The sequence below is a fragment of the Zea mays genome, chromosome 2 (genome assembly GCF_902167145.1).
Source record: "Zea mays cultivar B73 chromosome 2, Zm-B73-REFERENCE-NAM-5.0, whole genome shotgun sequence".
NCBI classification, from domain to species: Eukaryota; Viridiplantae; Streptophyta; class Magnoliopsida; order Poales; family Poaceae; genus Zea; species Zea mays.
The window spans coordinates 170,994,982-171,004,560 of NC_050097.1; positions in this window are offsets into that span (position 1 = coordinate 170,994,982).

The following is a 9,579-nucleotide window of genomic DNA, read 5'->3' on the forward strand; positions in this document are numbered from 1 at the left end:
TTAAAAAGGGGTCGATATCCCGGGCAGTAGACATGCCTCGCTCCTCTTGCGACCTCCGCGCCCTTTCGCCTTCCGGGCCTCCAGATGGGGTGCGCCGGTGTTCTCTGGAGGGATCCACGTCAAGGTCGTTCCTTCCGGCGACTTCACCGTTGGAGAGCGCGCGCTCGTGGTGGTGTCGCCGATCTTGTCCTCTTCTTGCTGCTGTTGGAGGGGTGCAACCCCATGGGAGTTGGCATCCTTCCACTATCATTCGGCTTCAAGGATTTTCATCATGCAGCCCGACTGCAGCCCCCCGCCGGTGGTCATCCAGAAGGATGACTACCAGCCTTGTGGTGGGGAGAAGCAAGCCGGGCTGTGGCCTCTCTCCTCCCCTTAACTTCAAGGATGCTCATCATCCGTGCTGGGGAGGGGGGTGTGCCGAGTTGGGGCCCCACCTCTGCGTGGGTAGCAGCCCGCTTCTTCCCTCAGTACTCGGGGGAGAAGGGCATCAGCTGTTCATGCGGAGGAGGCGAACTTCGGGTACACGGGGCTGGCCAACTACAGGTGTCGCCAGTCACCGCGTGCCCGATGCCTTGGCATGGATGGCTTTGGCGCCGCCTCCGACGCTGCCTCCTGCTGCTGGGTCAGGGCGTGGCTGCCCGTTCACCGCACGGGCGACGCCGGTCGGCCACACCTACGGCTTCTCTCGTGCCACCGACCGTACTGGTGGGTCGTACATGGCATCGTACGTCGCGGGAGTGGCGGCCGTGTTCTTGGATGTCCTCACTCCCTTAGCAAAGACAGGAGCAAGGACCTTCAAGCGCGCTGAGGCGGCTGTCGCCCAACAAGGGTGGTTGTCGTCACCGGGCCTCCAACTCTTTGGCTTTAATGGCCTCGTTGACGCCCCCCGTATGAAGGCGGGGGCGAGGACCTTTCCGCAGCGGCGTACATGCTGAGATGATCGCCGCTGCTGGCGAGTCGTCGGTGCAGAGGCGGCCGTCGCCGTCGGTGCTGATGTGGTCGCCTCCGCTGGCGAGCCACTCGGGGCTTGCTATCCCGCGGCCCTTACCGGTGTGGGAGTAGTTCATTCCTGCAGAAATGGAGCTAGGGTCCCGCTTGTAAGGGAATGTAATGACATTTGCTTGAGAGCAGAATGTAATAACATATGTACGCAGGATTTTAGCCTGGGAAGCCAAGTTGTGTGTTCGGACCCCCTGGATGGTGGCTTCGAGTACTAAGACACCTGCCGCAGGGCGGTGGAGTATGCAGGCTCACGGCACGGGACCAGGCTGAGCGGCTACATGGTTTCCGGACCCCCCAGGAGACAAGTGCCCGTTCTTCAGAGCCGGACATCCAGATTGTTGGACGCACGGGACTATAGTTTTAAATACTAGGACACCCGCCACGGAGTGGTGGAGTGTGCAGGATTTTGGGTACGGAACTAGGCTAACCGGCCACACAGGCTCCGGACCACCCTATGAAACGGGCATCCGTTCTTTAGAACCGGCCCCTAGGCCTTCCCCTGTTTTTGTAAAGTAATAAATATTGTCTTCTAAGCAGCATTTAACACTTATCTGTGTATCGCCTGTTCCTGCTGTGTGCGATATTGTTGACTCCTCCTTAGTACCTGGCCCCCGCCTGGGATGCAGGCTTGATGTGTTGAGGTTGGATACCAGCGTTTCTGAATAGGTTGTCAACAATCCTCGGGAGGCAAACTCGCCGGGATCTGGATCTGTACATAACTTTTAGCTAGGAAGCAATAGTAGTACACCTCATAGGGCTCTCTGTCTGACATTAGTCGTCCTTTGATACATGCTCGGGACCCGCAGGTTTTAGTCCGGGTGGCCAAGTTGCGTGTCCGGACCCCCTTGGGTCGCGGTTCTAGATACTAGGACACTTGTCGCAGGGCGGTGGAGCGTGCAGGCCCACGGTACGGGACCAGGCTGAGGGCTGCACGGGCTCCGGACCACCCTAGGAGACTAATGCCCATTCTCTAGCTCTGGTCCCGAGGTTGTCGGACCCGCAGGACTTATAACTCCAGGTACTAAGTTCCCGTCACGGGGTGGCAGAGCATGCAGGCCCACGGTACAGGACCTGGCTGAGCGGCTACACGGGCTCCGGACCACCCTATGGAACGGGATCCCGTTCTCTAGAGCCGGCCCCCAGGCTGTCGGACCTCCCTACTTTCGTGTCAGGGGCCCTAAACTGCGAGCCTGGCTTCTCAATTCGGATGTTGCCATGTCAGAGAGATGGAAACCGTACGGGTGGGTTAGCTAAAAAGTACTATCTGAAAGACTGCAAGGTAGGACCATGGAGCAGCAAAATGGAACTATCACAAGAGCACAACTGAGGGGGTAGTTTCTCTTTATAACTTGTCATGCATGTGTGCAGACCAATAGACCGGGTTCATGGGAGCGGACCCTACCAGGTTGTCGTACACGTATGCGTTATCTAGTTACAAAAAAGGGAAACAGATTTGACCCCTTAGTCTTGCTCTATGGATAGAACTTACAGAGTTGTTCGACATCGGGGTAAGGTACTCCTCCAGTCGTAGGTAGATGGTTGCCCCTGGGACGGTGCATTCTCGTTACCTCAAAGGGTCCTTCCTAGCTGGGGGAGAGTTGCGGAGCCCTTCTTGGCATGGTACTTGCCGTGGGGCTTGGTCCTGACCCAGGGTTCCCACCTGCCTTTGACACGGGAGCCCTCGTCTCTGGCTGTGGCCACTTCTGCATGTACCTGTCCGCAGCCCGGACCCGTGGGGAATCCGGAAGGGCCTCCGGAGGAAGGCGTGCTTTAGTTCCGTAGACCGGGGAACGCGGGGTCCCTCTGGGGTCCGTCTAGTTATCTTCACTGGAGTAGGAACCTCTGGCGAAGATATCCTTTAGGTCCCCCTCGGGCGACTGATACCCGAGTTTCCGCTCAGCCACGACCACCTTGCCGTCGTCCACCTTTTCCTTGCCAGGCCGGCGGCGAGGCGGGGAGCCGTCTTTGGAAGACTGCTCGCGCCGCTCGCTGACGCGTTTTGCGAGGTCAATGATCTCGCGACACTCCGTGGCACTGTGGCGACCGTTCGGGTGCATAGGGCATGAACCGCTGCTACCCTTCTGCGGCCGCGGGCGTTTGTTGCGGTCGCCCTGGCCTCCGGCCGTGGCTGCGACCACCAGAGCGGAGGACCGTGGCTTCTGGTAGTCGCGGTCCTTCTTGTTCTTCTTTCCATCCCGGAGGACGGCCCCCGAGCCACCCGACTGGGCAGCTCTAGTTTGTGGGGGCGAGTGCCATGCACGACCCTCGACGGCTCTGGCGCACTTGTCAGCCAGAGCGAAGAGCGTGGGGATAGTTTCCACGTCATGTGTGGCCAACTTCTCCAACATTTTTTCATCACGTACTCCCTATCGGAAGGCCGTGATAATAGAAGCATCAGAAATACGAGGTATCGTACCTCGCACCTTGGTCAAGTGGGAGATGAACTTCCGGAGGGTCTCCCCGGGCTCCTGCCTCACCGCATGGAGGTGGGCCTCCACACCGTGCTGCTGGTAAGCACTGGCGAAGTTCGCCACGAACCGCGCAGAGTTCCTCCCAAGAGTAGACTGATCCCGAGGTGAGGTTCATGAGCCAGGTCCGGGCAGGTCCAGACAAGGCCACATGAAAATATGTTGCCATCACAGCGGTGTTTCCACCTGTTGTTGTGATGGCGGTAACGTACACCTGCAGGAACTCCGACGGGTTCGTCGTTCCATCGTATTTTTTCGGCAGGTGCGGCCGGAACTTGGGTGGCCAAGACGCCGCGTGGAGATGATCCGCAAGAGCGACGCAGCCCACACCGGCCAAAGGGACACCCGTTTGGGACCGGGTGCCCATTGGTGTCTGCGGTGCAACCACGGCGAAGTCTTGATCGAGGTCGCGGCCATCGATGTTCTGGCGGCGCTCGCGGGCCCTTTCCAAGGAGACCCGGGCATCCTCTCCCGCACGCCTGCGGTTGAGCTCTGCCCGGAGGTTGTTGGTCTGTGCGCCCCTTACTGAGGGCGAGCGCACAGATGCTGACGCCTCGTGTTGGCGCCGGGATGACCGCGTCTTCGACCTGATCGAGGTAGAATGCGCCATTCCAAGTAATCAGTCGACGTCGTCCCGCCATTGCTTCATGGCTCCTGGTGAAGCCGTGGAGCTTGGAGGGTGTCGTAACAATTTCCTGGCCACCGACAATGCCCCCGGAGACGCCCTTGATGGAGTCCAGGACGTTTGCGCTGCTGTGTGCTGCCGTGCGGCGTGCACAACAGGAGTACTTGGTACTGGGCGACCACGAACCTGCGGTGTGGAGGAAGCAACTTCTCCCTCCACCGCAAAGTCTATCGAAGTCTCGGCGCGGTGCTCAATGATCTGCACCATCATTCTTGGGCAAGGGATCAAGCAAAAACCTAATGCCTAGGCCCCTACCTGGCGCGCCAAATGTCGGAGAGTAGATCTCCGACCGGGTGGTGGAGTGCACCCGCCTGAGATGAGGAGGGGCTTAGGCGTTTTGCTTGATCATTGGGATGAACTCAAGAACACACAAGGATTTAGAGTGGTTCGGACCGCCGGAGCGTAATACCCTACTCCACTGTGGGATGTATTGCTTGTGAGCTTGTATGAGCTTGTGAGTCTAAGGTGTGTGTCGGTGTTTTGGGTCCGACCGCACACCTGGGGTTACCCCTCAAGGTGTTTTTAGGAGTAGGACGGTGTCAACGACTGTAGCAAAATGGTTCGTGCCGATCGCACGAGGGACAATGGACAAGGTATGCAGGTTCGGACCGCTTAGAGATGCGTAATACCCTACGTCCTGGTGAGTATTCGAGTGTGGTTACAAGAGGGTTCTCTGGATTGAAGGCACAGAGAGTTTACGTAAGTGGCTAAGTAAGATAGGGTCGATTGTTCTGAAGGGGTGCCCCCTAGGCCTTATATACTCGACCGTGGGGCAATACACGTGGGTATGATAACAACAAGTAACTAAAAGATAGTGAACCTCTCGAGTTTATCCTGCGTGATCCTCGCCGACTTATCCTCGCACGGCTCCGCTGCATGGGGGCTCCCGCGCGGGAAAATCGGGTCTCTGTTGCGATTATTCGCTCAACGATGTGGGCCGTTCGGGTTTGCACCAATCGGCCTCATGTCGTTCTCCCTTGCTGGTTGTTCCACCCCAGGCCCACGAAAGAATGACTTTACGAGTTATTGGGCCCTTGGGCCTTTCGTGAGGTCTTTTATTCCTTTAGTGGACAGGGGATATCTATCCCCCACAAGCCCCCGATCTTTGGGTTAATTTAGAGGTAATCAACCCGAAGATCCCAGGTCCAGCTTGCAGATGATTCGAAGAAAAATGACTTCCTATTGTCTCCTTCTGCCTCGATCACTCGTTAACCGACGCTTAGTTTCGTGCCCGTGCCTTAGAGGTCGGCATTTCAAGTTGTAAGATTCTAAACTTCATTGGGCGCACCGAAGGTGCACCCAATGGGTGTAGCCCCCGAGCTTCGAGTAGATTTTAGAAAATAATCTACTCGAAGGTCTTCCTCAAAGATTATCTCCATTGGTGCTCCTGTGTTTTGGTTGAGGGTTGGCCTTTTAATCTTGTCTCACTGATAGTCGCCTAGAGGGGGGGGGGTGAATAGGGCGAAACTGAAATTTACAAATATAAACACAACTACAAGCCGGGTTAGCGTTAGAAATATAATCGAGTCCGCAAAAGAGGGCGCAAAACAAATCGCAAGCGAATAATGAAGTGAGACACGCGGATTTGTTTTACCGAGGTTCGGTTCTCTCAAACCTACTCCCCGTTGAGGAGGCCACAAAGGCCGGGTCTCTTTCAACCCTTCCCTCTCTCAAACGGTCCCTTGGACCGAGTGAGCTTCTCTTCTCAAATCACTTGGGAATCAAATTTCCCGCAAGGGCCACCACACGATTGGTGCCTCTTGCCTCAATTACAAGTGAGTGTTTGATCACAAGAAAGAATGCGAAAGAAAAGAAGCGATCCAAGCGCAAGAGCTCAAATGAACACTACAAATCACTCTCTCTAATCACTAATGCTTTGTGTGGAGTTGGGAGAGGATTTGATCTCTTTTGGTGTGTTTTGCAATGAATGCTAGCTCTTGTATAGTGGTTGGAAGCTGGAAAACTTGGATGCAATGAATGGTGGGGTGGTTGGGGTATTTATAGCCCCAACCACCAAAAGTGGCCGTTGGGAGGCTGTCTGTTCGATGGCGCACCGGACAGTCCGGTGCACACCGGACAGTCCGGTGCCCCCGCCACGTCATCAGTGCCGTTGGAAATTGACCGTTGGAGTTCTGACTTCTGGGCCCGCCTTGATGTCCGGTGGCGCACCGGACATGCACTGTTCACTGTCCGGTGCGCCGGCATGGGCGACTCTGACTTCTGCGCGCGCTGCGCGCGCATTAAATGCCGTCGTAGGTAGCCGTTGGCGCGAAGTAGCCGTTGCTCCGCAGATGCACCGGACAGTCCGGTGCACACCGGACAGTCCGGTGAATTATAGCGGAGCGGCTGGAATGAAAACCCGAGGCTGGCGAGTTCCTGGGGCCGCCCTTCCTTGGAGCACCGGACATGTCCGGTGCACACCGGACAGTCCGGTGAATTATAGCGGAGTGGCCTCCGGAAATTCCCGAAGGAGACGAGTTTGAAACCTGAGTCCTCTGGTGCACCGGACATGTCCGGTGGCACACCGGACAGTCCGGTGCGCCAGACCAGAGGAGCCTTCGGTTGCTCCTTTGCATTTTTGTTGAACCCAACAATTGGTCTTTTTATTGACTAAGTGTGAACCTTTGACACCTGTATAACTTATACACTAGAGCAAACTAGTTAGTCCAAAGATTTGTGTTGGGCAATTCAACCACCAAAATTATTTAGGAACTAGGTGTAAGCCTAATTTCCTTTCAATCTCCCCCTTTTTGGTGATTGATGCCAACACAAACCAAAGCAAATATAGAAGTGCATAATTGAACTAGTTTGCATAATGTAAGTGTAAAGGTTGCTTGGAATTGAGCCAATATAACTACTTACAAGATATGCATGGATTGTTTCTTTCTTATTTAACATTTTGGACCACGCTTGCACCACATGTTTTGTTTTTGCAAACTCTTTTGTAAATCCTTTTCAAAGTTCTTTTGCAAATGGTCAAAGGTAAATGAATAGGATTTTGCAAAGCATTTTCAAGATTTGAAATTTTCTCCCCCTGTTTCAAATGCTTTTCCTTTGACTAAACAAAACTCCCCCTAAAGGAGATCCTCCTCTTAGTGTTCAAGAGGGTTTTGATATATCATTTTTGAAATACTACTTTCTCCCTCTTTTGAACACAATAGGATACCAATTGATAAATACTCTTGGAAAACACTAAGTTTTTGAAATTGGTGGTGGTGCGGTCCTTTTGCTTTGGGCTCATACTCTCTCCCCCTTTGGCATGAATCGCCAAAAACAGAATTATTAGAGCCCTCGAAGTAATGTCTTCCTCTTTGGTCATAAACAAATGAGTTAAGATTATACCAAAGATGAAGTCCTTTTGTTCTCTCCCCCAAAGATGGAGAGTGGCTTGGAGCGACGGCGAAGGATGGGTTGCGGAGTGGAAGCCTTTGTCTTCGCCGAAAACTCCAATTCCCTTTCAATATACCTATGACTTGATTTGAAATAGACTTGGAAACACATTAGTCATAGCATATAAAAGAGATATGATCAAAAGTATATAAATGAGCTATGTGTGCAATCTAACAAAAGAAGTTGCGGGAATCAAGAATATTGAGCTCATGCCTAAGTTTGGTAAAAGTTTGTTCATCAAGTGGCTTGGTAAAGATATCGGCTAATTGATCTTTAGTATTAATGTAAGCAATCTCGATATCTCCCTTTTGTTGGTGATCCCTAAGAAAATGATATCGAATGGCTATGTGCTTAGTGCGGCTATGCTCGACGGGATTGTCGGCCATTTTGATTGCACTCTCATTATCACATAGCAAAGGAACTTTGGTTAATTTGTAACCGTAGTCCCGCAGGGTTTGCCTCATCCAAAGTAATTGCGCGCAACAGTGACCTGCGGCAATGTACTCGGCTTCGGCGGTTGAAAGAGCGACCGAATTTTGCTTCTTTGAAGCCCAAGACACCAAGGATCTCCCCAAGAACTGGCAAGTCCCTGATGTGCTCTTCCTGTTAATCTTACACCCCGCCCAATCGGCATCCGAATAACCAATCAAATCAAATGTGGATCCCCGAGGGTACCAAAGCCCAAACTTAGGAGTATAAGCCAAATATCTCAAGATTCGTTTTACGGCCGTAAGGTGGGATTCCTTAGGGTCGGATTGGAATCTTGCACACATGCAAACGGAAAGCATAATGTCCGGTCGAGAAGCACATAAATAGAGTAAGGAACCTATCATCGACCGGTATACCTTTTGATCCACGGACTTACCTCCCGTGTCGAGGTCGAGATGCCCATTGGTTCCCATGGGTGTCTTGATGGGCTTGGCATCCTTCATCCCAAACTTGCTTAGAATATCTTGAGTATACTTCGTTTGGCTAAGGAAGGTGCCCTCTTGGAGTTGCTTCACTTGAAATCCTAAGAAATACTTCAACTCCCCCATCATAGACATCTCGAATTTCTGTGTCATGATCCTACTAAATTCCTCACAAGTAGATTCGTTAGTAGACCCAAATATGATATCATCAACATAAATTTGGCATACAAACAAATCATTGTCAAGAGTTTTAGTGAATAGAGTAGGATCGGCCTTGCCGACTTTGAAGCCATTAGCGATAAGGAAATCTCTAAGACATTCATACCATGCTCTTGGGGCTTGCTTGAGCCCATAAAGCGCCTTAGAGAGCTTATAGACATGGTTAGGGTACTTACTATCTTCAAAGCCGGGAGGTTGCTCAACATAGACCTCTTCCTTGATTGGTCCATTGAGGAAAGCACTTTTCACGTCCATTTGATAAAGCTTAAAGCCATGGTAGGTAGCATAGGCTAATAATATGCGAATTGACTCAAGCCTAGCTACGGGTGCATAGGTTTCACCAAAATCCAAACCTTCGACTTGGGAGTATCCTTTGGCCACAAGTCGAGCTTTGTTCCTTGTCACCACACCATGCTCATCTTGCTTGTTGCGGAAGACCCATTTGGTTCCTACAACATTTTGGTTAGGACGTGGAACTAAGTGCCATACCTCGTTCCTTGTGAAATTGTTGAGCTCCTCTTGCATCACCACCACCCAATCCGAATCTTGTAGTGCTTCCTCTACCCTGTGTGGCTCAATAGAGGAAACAAACGAGTAATGCTCACAAAAATGTGCAACACGAGATCTAGTAGTTACCCCCTTATGAATGTCGCCGAGGATAGTGTCGACGGGGTGATCTCGTTGTATTGCTTGGTGGACTCTTGGGTGTGGCGGCCTTGGTTCTTGCTCATCCTCCTTTTCTTGATCATTTGCATCTCCCCCTTGATCATTGCCATCATCATGAGGTGGCTCATCTTCTTGATCTTGCCCTTCATCAACTTGAGCCTCATCCTCATTTTGAGTTGGTGGAGATGCTTGCGTGGAGGAGGACGGTTGATCTTGTGTATTTGGAGGCTTTTCGGAT